General features: G+C 34.2%; 2 long non-coding RNA genes across 6 annotated transcripts; one reads left to right on the forward strand and one right to left on the reverse strand.

The window, feature by feature from the left end:
• Positions 1 to 3956: 3956 nt before the first annotated feature.
• LOC110929785 lies at positions 3957 to 6243 on the reverse strand. Of its 2 annotated transcripts, none has more exons than XR_002587388.2 (4): positions 5950 to 6243; positions 5826 to 5875; positions 5116 to 5196; positions 3957 to 4272 (listed from the first exon to the last, which is right to left on the reverse strand). It is a non-coding gene; the product is annotated as an uncharacterized LOC110929785 (long non-coding RNA). The 2 variants fall into 2 exon arrangements; XR_004889504.1 differs by having other exon boundaries at positions 3957 to 4417.
• Positions 6244 to 6347: 104 nt separating this feature from the next.
• On the forward strand, positions 6348 to 9204 carry LOC110929786. 4 transcript variants are annotated; one of them, XR_002587391.2, is made up of 5 exons: positions 6348 to 6623; positions 6711 to 6751; positions 6843 to 7008; positions 7550 to 8568; positions 8922 to 9204. It is a non-coding gene; the product is annotated as an uncharacterized LOC110929786 (long non-coding RNA). The 4 variants fall into 4 exon arrangements; XR_002587393.2 differs by having other exon boundaries at positions 6482 to 6623; positions 7550 to 7663; positions 8922 to 9199; XR_004889505.1 differs by having other exon boundaries at positions 7550 to 9204.
• Positions 9205 to 15453: the final 6249 nt, after the last annotated feature.

Below are 15453 nucleotides of genomic sequence, written 5' to 3' on the forward strand. Positions count from 1 at the left end.
TTCGTAAAACGCAGTGCGTAAAGGACAATTACAAAAAAATATAAAACACAAAGGTAGACGCAAAGTGTAAAACACAATGCCTAAGACATTTCGTAAAACACAATGCATTGATATTTGCAAAAGTAGGAGTTGTAGTCTAGGGGTTACAATTGCAATTTTTTTAAAGTTGGGCGGGTGTAAAAATGGAGTGATAGTGCAAGGGGTAAAAAAGCAAAGTCTAAAAAGACAGTGTAAAAGTATAGGGGTGGTGGCGGAAATGTATAAAAGATGAGGGGGTGTTGGTGGAAATGTAAAAGAAGAGAGTTGGTGGCATAACTGTGTAAGAGCTAAGGGGGTGATGGTGGAAAACCAAAGTAGAGGGTTGGTGCTGGCAAAGTTTGAAAGATGAGGTTGTGGTTTTGGAAATTCAAAGTAGAAGGTTTAGGGACTAAATTTTTCATTTTATGAAACTTTGAAGGTACCAAAGTCAAGGGGCTAAAATCGCAACATCAGGAAAGTATAGGGTATAGTACTTAGACCCGCGCGCGTTGCCGCGTGGGTACATTGCAAACATTGAATGAATTAGTCTGCCCTCCATCTGATCTACGCGTTTTAAATATCCAATTTAACTCAATAGCATTGCAGTTGGATCAAAATGTAAAGTAATTGAATTTATATTGTATAATCATAGTGTCTTTATATGTACGACCTGACTCATACATAAGAAACATACAAAAAAAAAGATAATTAAGGATTAAAGTTTTACCCCAAACTCATTGCACCGGTTACATGTGATAAACTTTGTATAGAAATTATAATAATTAAAAGGTCGTTGGCAAAATTATAATAAGGGTAAATTACATTTTTCGTCCTTTATGTTTGTATCGAGTTGCAATGGATGACCTTTAACTTTAATAATTACAGTCACAATCCTTTATTTAGAAAACTCATTACACCTTTCGTCCTTTAACACTAACCAGGTGAAAAATTTAAGTTAAATCCATTCACTTAAGGGTATCATTGTCATTTCATGTTTTTATTAACTTTTTCTTAATAAATAAAACAAAAAATTACGTATATAACATATCTCCCCCAATTCCTAACCCTAATCACTCACCCATCTCCATCTCTATGCTTCTTTCTCCCCCAATTTCCGCAAACAGAATGCAAAATTCAATCCTAATCTGAACAAAAGCTGGAAATTCCCCTTTGATTTATCGAATTTGACGAGATAAATATACGAAATTGATAACCCAAAATGCGAAATTGGAGAGGGAATTAAGTGGGTTTTACGCTGCTGTTGAAAAGTGTGAATTACAGAAGACGAAGAAGAAAACGATTGAATTGATGGATGAATGTTGGCCCCAAAATTAAAATTAAACGAGAAATTGAATGAAAGGGAAAATTAAATAAGGAGTTGAAAAAGAAAGCTTTAAGAAAAGCCTGTCGTGCTGTTGCTTGATTCAAAAAAAAAAAGAAAACAAAAAATAATCATTTGTTTGTTTGTTAATTGAACAACGGCAAGCTTTGAATCTTTAAGATATGTGAATGAAGGTATAAATAGCCACTTTCGAAGCCTTGAAGTTCAATCTCTTCCTCAAAGATAGAACTCCAGAATTCAATTGCTTTAAGAGCAACACCTTTCTCATTTCTGGACAAGTGATTAGGGTTAGGAATTGAGTAAAAAGAAGCAGAGAGATGAAGATGGGTGAGTGATTAGGGTTAGAAATTGGGGGAGATTTGTTATATATGTAACTTTTTGTTTTATTTATTAAGAAAAAGTTTAATAAAAGCAAATGACCATGATACCCTTAAGTGAATGGATTTAACTTAAATTTTTAACCTGGTTAGTGTTAAAGGACGAAAGGTGTAATGAGTTTTTTAAATAAAGGATCGTAACTGTAATTATTAAAGTTAAAGGTCATCCATTGCAACTCGATACAAACATAAAGGACGAAAAGTGTAATTTACCCTTATAATAATTAAAAGCTTTGTATATAATAATTAAAAACTTTGTATATAATACATGTTATAAGCTCGTTGGCAAAATAAGACAAGAACAGAGAGAATGGTCAGTGGCAAAAGCCACCGACTTTCTATTTTTAAGATGTTATATAATAAGTGAAAACTAGTGGGGCTACACCTAGAAGCTTCACAGCGTTAAGGCAACGTTAAATTGAAACCGGTAGATGGTGGCAGGTAGCTAGTAGCTGTAGCTTTTTAGATACATTTGGTGTTTGATAGAGTAGTTGGAGCTTTTAATAAAATGTATAAAATAACCAATATGGACATAACTAAACATTTAAAAAGTTTGTGCATTAAAAAGTTTATTATCTTTAGATGTTGAAATAGTCATTTTTCTCTAAAAGCTTATAGCTCCTTCTAAACGCTAATGGTAAAAACAACGTTAAATCTAGGAATTAGTTTGATATTGATTCGGTTTGTTACGATGTCAATACGCCACTGACACTCAATATAGCAGCCGAAATTCGATAACTTAAAAAATTAAAGTTGTGATAAGCCTAAAAGAATGTCGACATGTCTTACATTGATCGAAAACCATAAAAAGTGAATACGAGTAACAGTAATACTAGTGTTTTCGGTCGACAACATACGTTCGGTTCATCACAGTATCGGTACCGTACTAGCACTCAGTATGACTTATGATAAAAAATACTTTGTTGCGAATAAAACTCAATTTTCAACAAAATTTATACATACATAGAATAAGCATGTCGTAATGATATATCTAGGACTTTATAAAAACATTATCTTATATTATTAATATTTAATATAACAAAATAGTAAAAGGCGCGTATTTAATGTGATGTCACTTTGATAACGTTTACGTTTGCGCTTTGACTATTTGTACATTACTACTTACAACACCGTTTCGGAAGAGAAGTTATATAGAGACGTAAATAAAAATAAACAGGTTGCAAAGACATACTGGCAATTAAAAAACGTATGTTAAAAGTTATAAAAAAAAACAATTTATACTCAAAATTATTTATAAAAAAACTAAAGCTTTAGAAATTTATAAATCTACACAACGGGAATTTGATCTAAATTTATAAATAATTTAGAAATTATTTATAAAAAACTAAAGCTTTAGAAATTCTAACCTAGTTATTTATATACTAGTAATTTGCATTAGGTTGTAGCATTAAGGTATTTTACTATGTGTTAATATGGTGTTTCATGCATTGCTTTGTTGCAACTTATGATGTTTTATTTGTAAATTATTACTACTATTTATAATAATCTAATTGAATTAGCCAAAATCTTATTATATATTATATAATAGTATAATTTGTAACATTTCTAGGCTATGCAAGTTGTACCTTATATAATAGTATAATTTGTAACATTTCTAGGCTATGCAAGTTGTATCTTGTGCTTAATTGATGTTTTTTAAATTTGTGGCTCTTCTTTCTTTTCTTTACACTTTTCAACACACAGAACATTAAAGTATAAAGAGAGAAAGGTAAGGTCTAAGAGCATTCTCATCCACTCCATCATCTTTAACCCTATAATTTAACTCAAAACCACAACTTTTTAAAATTTATCTCACATTTTAAAAAACCTCCTACATCCAACTCCTCATACCTATCTCTTTATTCTTTTTTTATTATTATTTCTTCTCTTTTTTCCACTTATAATTTTAACTACTATCTATTTTGTCTTATTATATTTTTCTTCTAAAATTGATTCTAATAACTTTGTTTATATAAATTATACTACTAATTATTATTTTTGGGTTTTTTGGGTCGATTACTTTAAACACTAATTATATCATCATAAACTAACAAGAAAAGTTAAACTTTATTCATTCACATAGTCTGTTCCAGATAGATCAGAGAACCTATATTCATTCACATCAACAGTCAAGCTCCATAAATTTAAACTTTATGCATGAACTGATGAACAAGGTTAATATTACCATACCATGAGAAAGATAGATCCTACTCAAAATACAGAACAATCGATAAACATAAACCTTCACATTTAACAAAAGTTGAGCTAATAAGTTCTAGTCATACATATATAATTCTAATGAACATCGCATAACATATTTCTAAACCCAACTCATAACATTCACAAAACAATCTAATATAACCGAGTCTTCCGATATTATCTTTTGCATAGAAGATAAACCGAGTCTTCCGATATTATCTCTTCTTTGGACGAAGTATGGCTCGTTAGCCACAACCTCATTTAGAATACGGAGAAATAGAGGACGACTCATCCGAAATCTCCGTCGAAACAGATTCGAGGGATATACTGGATTTTCTGCAAAATAATCACGATATAAACGCTCATGTCCCTGAATATGATTGCGTCGAATAAATTTACGACGTTTGCGAGTACATTGTTCTTCGACATCCTCATCAAGATCATCATCGCTATCATCTTCCGAAGATAGGTATCTCAACAACTTGCGAAAGAATGTACGAACCATTTGATCAAACTTGCAATTAACTCAACTTGTCATCATACATGTTATATGTCAATAAATGTTATAAACGCCAAAAAGTGCCGGTTTTTCAGTGAAAAACGTCAAAAAAAGGTTGAGAGATTAACGAGAACGAAAGAAAACCCAAACTATACCGAAATCTCATTGTCCATATACATGTTATATATTCCTTCTCAAAAAGATTAGTACACTAAGCTAACTGAGTTATAACAAAATGATATATTTTTAAGTAGTTTGATATTTATACAGTTAACTTTAAAAGTTGATTTTGTGTAATAAGAAAGCACAAGATAAATGCAAAAGTTTGACTTTCTCAATGCCTAACCACTGTTTCTTTTTTATGACCACCATCCACTTTATTCAAATTCAACCACATTGATGTCTTGTATCAAGAATAACAAGTCAACAACCCACAAATTCCAGGTGGGCTTAGGTTTGGGCGTGGCCCCATTGGCGTGGGATTCAGCCCGGGCGTGGGGCGGGGCTACCCACATACCCCTTTGAAATTGGCTTTTGGTCTTGGGTGCCCCCTACTCCACGTGTCGCACCATGCCCCAACCCACGCCCCATCATACCCCACTGTCTAAGTATCTATGAATCATTACAACACCCTAAACATGATCATATCAAGTTATCAATAATAAAAAAAATACACTTACAGCTTTAATAATCCAAAGTGGGCCTGTTTGATTGGTGCAACCTTCAGTCAGTACCCAGTAGTGAAGGTTGTTTTTGATTCACTGTATCCATTCACACATACTCATTCACTCAAACAAAACAAATATCATAATATATCAAAGCTGGTCCACATATATAGTAACATCAAAACTCACTTAGTTAGGTGGGTTTAGGGGAAAAAGCAACCAGCAGCAGTGTTGCTGCAGGTTTTTTGGACTGCGTTTTGGACCCGCGAAAACAGCAACAACAGCAGTTTTTTGGGACCGTTTTTTTGGACTGGTGAGTACATGCTGCTGCTAGATGGTAGTAGCTTGCAGTAATTATTGATAGTCACGCCCTTTTAGTACGCCGCAACGCGCACAGGGTATAAAGTTAGTCTGTATAAGAAATTAAATTGCCTAAAAGACTAGTTCATTTAATTTAAATGCAAACGATTCTCACGGTTATGTATGGTTTTCGATAGGTCGGAACCGGAATCGGAACCGTATATTCACGAAATATAAGAACCATGAACCAACCCTTTTGCCAAAACGGTTCTAACCCTCGGTTCTAAAGAGCCGGTTCCGTGGGTCTTGCGGGCCGTAAGCGTTTATTGCTCACCCCTAATACTTACACCTAGTTTTCCCAACATTCACATGACAAACTCTACCATCTTTGTATACAATAACACAAAAAAAAGAAAGAATCATACCTGTTTGAATAAAATAAGCTTACAGAACGCAGCCCTTCGAAATCCAAAACCTACATTTTATACATTTCATGAATTAACAATCAAAACTAAAAATCCAACAAAAGTTTGAATAAAATAAGCTTACAGAACGCAGATGGATGGAGATGTGAAGGATGAATCAATTGATATTTCCACTGATTAAGAAAAATCATTTTCAAATCGGAACCCTAGTTTCCAATAGAAGCCGCATCATTGCCTATGTTTACAAATCGAACTCGGAACCCTCCACAATTTACAAATCAGAACCTGGGAAGTGAGAACTTGTAGTTTTGCTTAATTTGTTGATGGTAGTCGATGTGCAGAAGAAAGAGGGGCGGGAGAAGGTGTGGTTGTTGGAAATGGGGGAGCTACAGGAGCTTTTTATGTATAAAAAGTTACTGTACCTCTTTTTTAATATTTAAGGTTAGGGTATACATATAATGGACTGGTTGGAGTAAGTTTTTAGAACATTTTTTATACTTTAGAGATAGTGATAGTTTTGATGGAGTGAATGTGAATGCTCTAATAGAGAAGCTTGGGAGAGAGAGAGAGAGATTGGCGACGATGGTGGTCAATCTCCGCCCTTATTCATCACCACCACCATCACCGGCCCACACTGCCACCACGACCATCGGCCAACCCCCAGCGCCCCTCCTCCACCAAACCCTCAAAAAGCACCACTTTAAACCCTAAATTGTCAGAGATCTTCGATTCAAGAAGCAAAAACGCATCTCCTATGGGCTCCAAGCGGCCTAGCTTCGGTGACGGCGCAAGCCCCGGGTTCTTCTTCAGTTTATTTATCAATCTTGTTATTTTTACATTTAATTGATGATATAGGCTTGAAATTCGTTTGTTTAATTTTTACAGGAAGATTTTAATCGGTGGTTTAGCGAAGGATACTACCATAGGTTAGTGTTTAGTTGTATGTGTTTGTGTAATTATGACAGTGCCATTGTTTGTATCATGATTTGAAGTGTTTATGTGTTTAATTGTGAATAGGTACATTAGTTAACTACTTTACAAAGTATGGAGACCTGACGGATTTGGTTATCTTGAAAGATCGGTAGACTGGTCATATGAGGGGCTTCAGGTTTATTACGTATGCGGATCCTTCGGTTGCTGAAACACTGTTATTGCTGAGACACATGTTATTAATGGGAAACAAGTAAGTTATTTTTTTGTTTTTTTAGGTTATCATGGTTATGAATGAGGAATTTGACTGTAACTATTTTCATATCTAATGCATGTTTTGTTAGCATAGTTCACTGATTACATGTTATGTGGTACTATACATTGATTAAAACCTAAAATAGAGGCTAATTTATTAGCTATTAAAATGTGAAGTTGTTATTGGGCCTTTATAGATTTATAGTAACATTTGTTAACTTCCATTTGGTGGAATAAAACTGTATTTTAGGGTGCTTAGGACATTATAACTACAAAGTTGAACTATAAAGTGTCCTTTTTAATGTACATCTTCTCCCTTGATGGTAGAGTCCTTGGCCTTCCATGTTGGGTTTTCAAACATGGACGTAAAATGTCCTTTTTAATGTAAATTAAGGGTATTTTGATAAAGCCAATGCAATAACTGTTTCAGTCGAATCCGATAGATTGCACGAGCTAGGTAATATAAGTTTGCGAAACTTTTTGTATACCAATACATCATAATTTTGGAATATTTTATCTACATAAATATATCATTACAGGTTCAAAATGGGTTGCATTTGAGTTGATAAAAGATGGTGTTGCACCTCGCGCCTTTAATAACTATGCTCAAACGATTTGAAAAACATTTTTAAGGCAGGACATAAATGTTGGCGGTAAGTACATACCTTTAGGCTCAAGGTGTATTTTATTTCATATCTAATGCATGTTTTAAGGCAGGACATATTTTATTTCCATTCCAGCAACATCTGAAATAACTTAATATTAGGCTTCAAGAAAAAAATATAAATCCTTGGCTAACAGTATTTACAAGTAAAATTACACAGCTGCCCTTCTATTTTCTATTCAAGCCACATATTTAACATTTCTTCTCTTCTTCTCTTACCAGTAGTATCAAAGCCACATTAAGAGTGGTAGGGGTTTAAAGAAAAAGAAAGGTGTAAAAGAACACAACAAAAGTGTCAACAATGGCTTCTGAAAAAGTTCCTACATACCAACTCTTAACATATTTTCTACCTAGATTTCAGATCAAGTTATTACAAGGGTATTTAAAAAAAATATTTATAAATTAACCTTGATTTGAGCCCTCTTGTTTCAAATTCCGTTTCTCAAAATGTCACTCTAAGCATAGGCTAGGTTAAAAAAACGCGCTTGAAGCGCAAGTCAGCCTAAGGTGCATAGTCTTGTGTTTCAGACTAAAAAAGGCATACGGTGCAGCCTTGCGGCACGCCTTTCATATGGGAAGATTTTATGCATCTACATGTTATACATATAGCCTTTTAGGTTGTATAGAAACTACGTGCATTGCTTATTTATGTCTAAATTTTGAGTAACTAATCCTACAAACCTTTGAGAACTAATAAATAAATATATAAACAAATTGCGACTCGGGTATGAAAACCGCTGCGATTTTGTGCTTTCCGTATTGTGCCTTGGTTTTAAACCCTATCACCTAGGAGCTTGGTTTAAAAAAGAGTGCGGGACTGAAGTAATTTGAGTGAATAAATCTATGGAGTGAAGACTAAATTGATGGATTTATCAAATCTTTTAAGTATATCAGGTAATGTTCCAAACCGATGTTTCATCTTTTATTGTTATTATTTATTATTTTGGGCTTTTGTTAGTGACCATCATAATTGTTTCGGCTCTCTTAGTATACTTGGTCTCCCTTTGTATCTATTTTTTGGACAAATAAGCTTAAAGCAAGTGTATTCATCTTATTGGCTCTCTCAGTATACTTGGTCTCCCTTTGTATACTATTTTTTGGACAGATAAGCTTAAAACAAGTGTATTCATCGGAAGTTAGTCCGTTGAATGTTTTATTGTAATCTTAAGCTAATTAATGCCTCACTAAATTAATACTCACATATCTTATTACACAAACCTTACTAACCAAGCTCTTTACCATCTCAGATAACAGCAACACTTCAAAGAAGGGACGCGGGGAATGATACGGACGTCGAACACCTTTTGTACAGTTGCCAAGTAGGAAAAAAACGCAACTGTAGGCCGTACTTCAGCAAGCCATGTTGTCAAGGAAATTGTCTTTTGCGCAAGTTATGTAACTAACATGCTTAGTGTTAGTAACCTAAGTTGCAACTATAACACATGTACAAACCTAATGGATGTAACTCAATGACAACTAGCTTAATGTAATGCGGCGGGTTACTTTTCTAGTTAATTTACATTTACAACATTTTTATGCTTTATGGTGTTGTACCCTATGCCTAGGGGGTTTTTCAAAAAAAAAAAGAATTTTCATTTTAACCCAAAATTTCTCATCTTTTTCAATTTCAAGCCAACATTTTTCTATTTTCAACTTTGGTCCCCCATACTTTTCATCTTTGCAAGTTTTTAGTTTTAAATTTTGTTCTAAATTTTGCGAGTTAACACGCCGCAATGTGCGTGTGGGGTTCGATGTTTTTCGACTATTTTTTCCCGTTTAACACTTTACAGGCCAGTCGCGACTCTTTTTCCAAGTTTGAAAGGTTTGTCACATTGCGCGAGTCCTATATAAACTTAGTTATTTTTCCTATGTTTATGTTTCGGTCTAATTTTTCGCATTGACACACTGCAACGGATGTGCATGGTTCAACGATTTTACATCTGCTTTTTATTGGGTTTTATTTTTCCTTTTTAATTTACTTTGTTTTTACGAGCTTTTCCGATGTTGGTGGTCACTAGCAGTGGTGTGGCATTGGTGGTACTTAGCACAGTTTTACGCCCCCCGCCGCAACGGAGGGCTTCTTAATACTAGTTATTATTATATGCAAACACACAATATTGCTAATATTAAAGTTGTAAAATAAATATCACTAGGTTTGTTGACGTCGCGCGTTGCAGCGAAACAGAGCAAATTATAAACAAATATTATTTGAAAATGAAGCATGTTGTTTGGAAAGCCAACCCATTAGAATCGGTTTAGTTTATCATCGTACCGTATAACGATACCAAATAAACACATTATTTTGAATACAACTTCATTTTTAACAATACTTATATCAGAATATACAGGGTAAAAAATAAGCACAACTGTGTCCTTAAGTTTTTATTTTAAATTAACGAACACAAGTAATTAAAAATATATTAAATTAATTGATAAAGGCGATGTAATTAAAAAAAGAATTATGGGAAAGCAAATGACAAAGGGAATATTTTCTAAAAAAGATGTATGTTAAAAGTAAATATAATAATAAAGTAATATAATATTAAAATATTAAAAACTATATATTATTATAAATTTGAAATTACTATTAATCGTCCTTCATCACATATATATATAACGGTTACTGTAACCAGAAAACACGCTGAATTTTTGTATATATTTTTTAATATTATAAAAACCTATTTAGTATATTTTTCAAGAGAAAATGTTAACATGATTTTAATCTAGTCTAATACTAATAAAAAAAATGTCACATGACATTCTCTCATAATAAAGGATTCCATCAAAATGCAATGTGACAATTTCTCATGCTACCTCAAACATAATAATAATAAGTAAATTAATATAATGACCATTATCTACCTTAATAAATAATTCTAAAAAACCTCCTCTCCTTCAAAAGAAATTGGTATACCATGATACTTGAGTTAATAAATTATACTGTATGATATAGACTATAGAGATAAAAATATAAGAATTACTTTATCTCTTTAATATACCGATTTTACTTATTAGAGATCAAGATTATCTTCATCTCTATGACATACGATAAAGGGTCATTATATTTTTTTTAATATGTCTGTATTTAATATAAATATCCTTTAAAATCAAAAGTCTTTTAATCGTTAGTTTATGACTATCTATAACAAAACTATTATTATTTTTTATTATTAATATCTCTAATTTAATTATTTATGCATTATTGTAATAACTTTATTTGGTAATATAACACCTCATTAAGATTAACCACATATATTTATAAAACCAAATGATATAAAGATGGTAAAGTTACAAATAAAACATTAAATCTAATTGGCAAATTGGAAATAAATAATCCGAACTCACTGTTATTGGCCAATAATAATCCCAACTCATTTAATCACCAATAATAATCCGAACTTTTCACTTTAGTTTGTATAATGATCCCAGTTAAAAAAACACTAACTTGGTTAAAAAAAATGCTGATGTGGAGTGACATGTGTGTTCCAACGTGGCATTTTAATTAAACATGAAAACCAAGTCATAAGCCAGCTGTGTATAAATCATTTCACCCCCAAATAATTACCACTATCCCCAAAAAGAACACAGAGCATCACGATCAAGAGAAACAACAGAAACCCTAATCACATTCGAGAGAGCAAACGATCAAGATTTTCAGGTTTGTTTTTAGTTCATTCTTCTTGTTTTTATCTGCGATTCAATCCTAATCCACTATTAAACCCATCAGGATGGATGACAAAGTCATCGTAAAAGCATGGCATGGTGGGAAGCTGAAACAAAAGCCAAGATTGCACTATGAAGGTGGTGAAACTTATATGTTTGAAGTTGAAGTAGATAAGATGTCCTATTTTGAGTTGATGGATTATGTGATTGAAGGTGGGTATTACAAAAGTAGGGATTTTGAACTCTATTACTTGATGCCTCGAAAGAAGTTTTCTGATGGTATTGTGCAGTTGAAGAACGACAAAGATGTGATCGATATGTTGAAGTATTTAGGGGATAAAGATGCCAGGCATATACTACATCTGTATGCACAAGGTAAGTCTACTGGACTAGATGACCAACCCACTGTAGCCCAAAATGAAGCCCAACCAAAAGCCCATACTGTAGCCCAAAATGAAGCCCAACCAAAAGCCCATATTGTAGCCCAAAATGAAGCCCAACCAAAAGCCAAATCAGAAGCCCAACCAGTTGTGAGAGGGTTTACTAAGTCTCTTGCAAGCAGGGTATTAACACCAACCAAAAAATTGACAAAGTTATTCAATTGCCCTGATACAAGCACACCTCATGTTATAGCTGATGCTGTACCTGATGTTGTACCTGATGCTGAACTGGATGGATCTGATAAAGAGAAAGTTGGATCTGCTTTAGAAAGTGAAGAAGAAGATGGTGACTGGAGGCCAGATGAATCTGAAGAAGATGCTGGTACAGATGATGATGATGAGGAGTGGAGGGCATCTGTTGCTGCTATAAAGGAAAACAATTTATCAAAGAAACAGTTGGTTGAAAAATTATTGAAAGACTTCAAGTGCAACAACTTTGTTGAAGAAGAACAATACAGTGATGCTAGCAGCTATGAGGACTCAGATGAAGATGTTAATTCACCAGGAGAGAGTGAGGATGATGACATTAGGGGAAGAAGTACAAGGTTGATGTTCCAGTTGTAAGTGAAAATACTGACTGGACTAAGTGGGTTTGGGTAGTTGGTACACGGTTCCCTACTAGGGATGCTGTTAAAGATGCATTTAGAAGGTATGCTGTTATGAATGGAAGGAGTCTTAAAATATCAGTAAGTGACAAGTCAAGGCTTGGAAGACTAGGTGTTACTTGTGTTAACGATTGTCCATTTAAGGTTTATGTATCTTTCCATAAAAGAAAGTGTTGCTTCATTGTTAAGACTGTAGTTAATGAACACACATGTCAGAGAAATATGTTGAAGAATAGACAGTTAACTGCTTCCTTCGTAGCTAGCCAGTTTCTACCAATTTTCAAAGCTAATCCTAGTTGGAAAGCAAAGGAAATCCAGGATGCAATTAAAGAAAAATTCAAGGTCCTAGTAAGTAAATGGCTAGTTTACAAGGCAAAGAGTTATGCCAATAGGAAACTGCATGGTTCAATGAAAGACCACTATGGAAAGATGGGTTCATACTTAGCAGCACTGAAAGCAGAAAATCCAACCTCTACTTTTGAACTTATCACTGTACCATCAGAGTATTATGGTGTGGATGGGGGTACAGAGGTTTTCTTTAGGCTATTTATCTGTTTTGATCCAGTTAAGAAGGGATTTTTAGCAGGCTGTAGAAGGCTTATGTGTCTAGACGGCTGTTTTTTGAAGACATTTCTAGGTGGTATGTTATTGGTTGCAATAGGTAGGGATGAGAATGGTCAAATGTTTCCAGTTGCTTGGGCAGTTGTAGAAGGAGAGAATAATGACAGCTGGGGGTGGTTCATGAATGAATTGAAGAAATGCTTAGGAATAACGGATGAAGGGAAGGGTTGGACACTAGTCTCTGACCAGCAAAAGGTATCATGTGAATTGAATTATGTACTTAGAAGTAGTATTACATATGTGAATTGAATTATGTTATGTACTTAGAAGTAGTATTACATATGTGAATTGAATTATGTTATGTACTTATTTCAGGGGTTATTGAATGCTGTTGCCTCTATATGGGGTAATGCTGAGCATAGGAATTGTGCTAGGCACATATATGCCAATTGGCACAAAAAATTCAAGGGTGATGATCTTAAGGAGTTATTTTGGAGGGCTGCTAAAGCATACAATACTGCTGATTTCAAAAGGGCAATTGATGAAATGAGAGATGTAGATGCTAAGGCAACTGATGCATTTCTGGATCAGAATCCTAAGTGCTTTTGTAGGTGTTATGTACAACGTGAGACTAAGACTGATGTAATTGTCAACAATGAGATGTCCCGTAAAAATGTGGTTGTTTGCCCTAGGATTCAAGCCAAGAAGCTTGATAAAGAGAAAGAGAAAGCTTATCTTTGTACTGTGTATCCTTCAAGTAACACTGTGTTTCAAGTCAAGAGCTTTGACGATGTATCTGTGGATATTGTGAAGAGAAGCTGTACTTGTGGGAAGTGGGACTTGACAGGCATTCCATGTTATCATGTGTGTGCAGTTGCAGCGTTTATGCATAAGAATTCTGAAGACTTTGTTCATAGTTACTTGACCAAAGAGGTGTATCTCAGGTCCTATGAGTACACTATCCCACCACTGCCATCGGAAAAATATTGGCCAATTGTTGATCTACCTTTGGACCCTCCACCAGTCAAGATTGGGCCAGGAAGACCAAAAAAGAACAGAAAAAAGGATCCACAGGAAACCAAGAAAAAAACTGGGAAGCTAGGTAGGCATGGTACACTCATGAGTTGTAAAAACTGTCATGAAAGAGGTCATAACATTTCAAGATGTAAGAAACCTGCAGCTGAAGGTAGCCAAGTCACAAGAAAGAGGGGCAGGCCTAAAAAGACAGCTGATGCACAACCTTCTCAGTCAACAGCAGCCCCACAAGTTTCTCAGTCCACTCAGCAATCACAGGGGAATGTAGCATCACAACAAACTCAGAGGCAAGCTAAGAGGGGGAGGCCAAAAAAGATCTCAAAATCCACAAATGAATCAGCTGAATGAAGCCTTTTGTTGAAATGCTTTTGTCTTGTTTAATGCTTTTGTGTTGTTTATGTTGAAACTGGTAATGTGTCTTATGTCTGTCTTATGTTTTGGATGTTGAAACTGGTAGTATGTCTTATGTCTGTCTTTTGGTGTTGTTTATGTCCAGATTTTAATGTCAACTATGTCCAGGTTTTAATGAAAACTGTGTTTGGATGGAACTATAATGTCCATTTTTGGTCAATTGTGTAAAAAGGGTAGTATGTCTTATGTCTGTCTTATGTTTTGGATGTTGAAACTTTATGACCATACTCAAACATGTCAAAATAACCATTACATAATCAAACATGTCAAAATAACCATTACATAATCAAACATGTCATATACTTATCCGAAAGGACACATTACAGTAATCAAACATGTCAAAATAACCAAAACCCAATTCATAGTCAAAACAAGATTCATATACTTATCCGAAAGTCATTACAGTCACTACATCGCTTGGAAAAAGGACACATTACATAATCAAACATGTCAAAATAACCAATACATGGATAATGCAATACAGACAACTGCCAAAAAACATGCTTTCTTTGAAGACCTTCTTAATCTCCGATTTTCTTCTTCTAACACCCCACAGTTGCATTCCCTTGCTAATACATCATCCACCTCTTGTTTCCACACAAAGAATTTACAATCAGATCTCTGAAATGAACATGCCATTAAAAACAACCAATTAAATTACGAGAAAGTGATGAAATCAGATTGCCAATCAAATTCAATAACTTACAGGCCATAGAGGGCATCCGTAAAACTCTTCACCATGCCTTGAGCTTCGATTTCCAGCCACCCTACGAATTGCAAGCAATTCATGGTTACAATAAACATTATCATCGGTTCCAAGTCTAAAAATTTTGGGGTTTTGTGAACGAATTGAAGGAGATGAAGATGAAGAGTTTGAGCTCATTGGGGATCGACTTAATTTGATCAATTAGGGTTTGAGCTCATTTGGGGATAGAAGGAACGAATTAGGGTTTTGAAGAAATTGGGGGTGAAATGATTTATACACAGATGGGTAATGTTACAGGTGATTAAATGACTTGGTTTTCATGTTTAATTAAAATGCCACGTTGGAACACACATGTCAC

The sequence above is a fragment of the Helianthus annuus genome, chromosome 3, assembly GCF_002127325.2.
Source record: "Helianthus annuus cultivar XRQ/B chromosome 3, HanXRQr2.0-SUNRISE, whole genome shotgun sequence".
Lineage (NCBI taxonomy): Eukaryota > Viridiplantae > Streptophyta > Magnoliopsida > Asterales > Asteraceae > Helianthus > Helianthus annuus.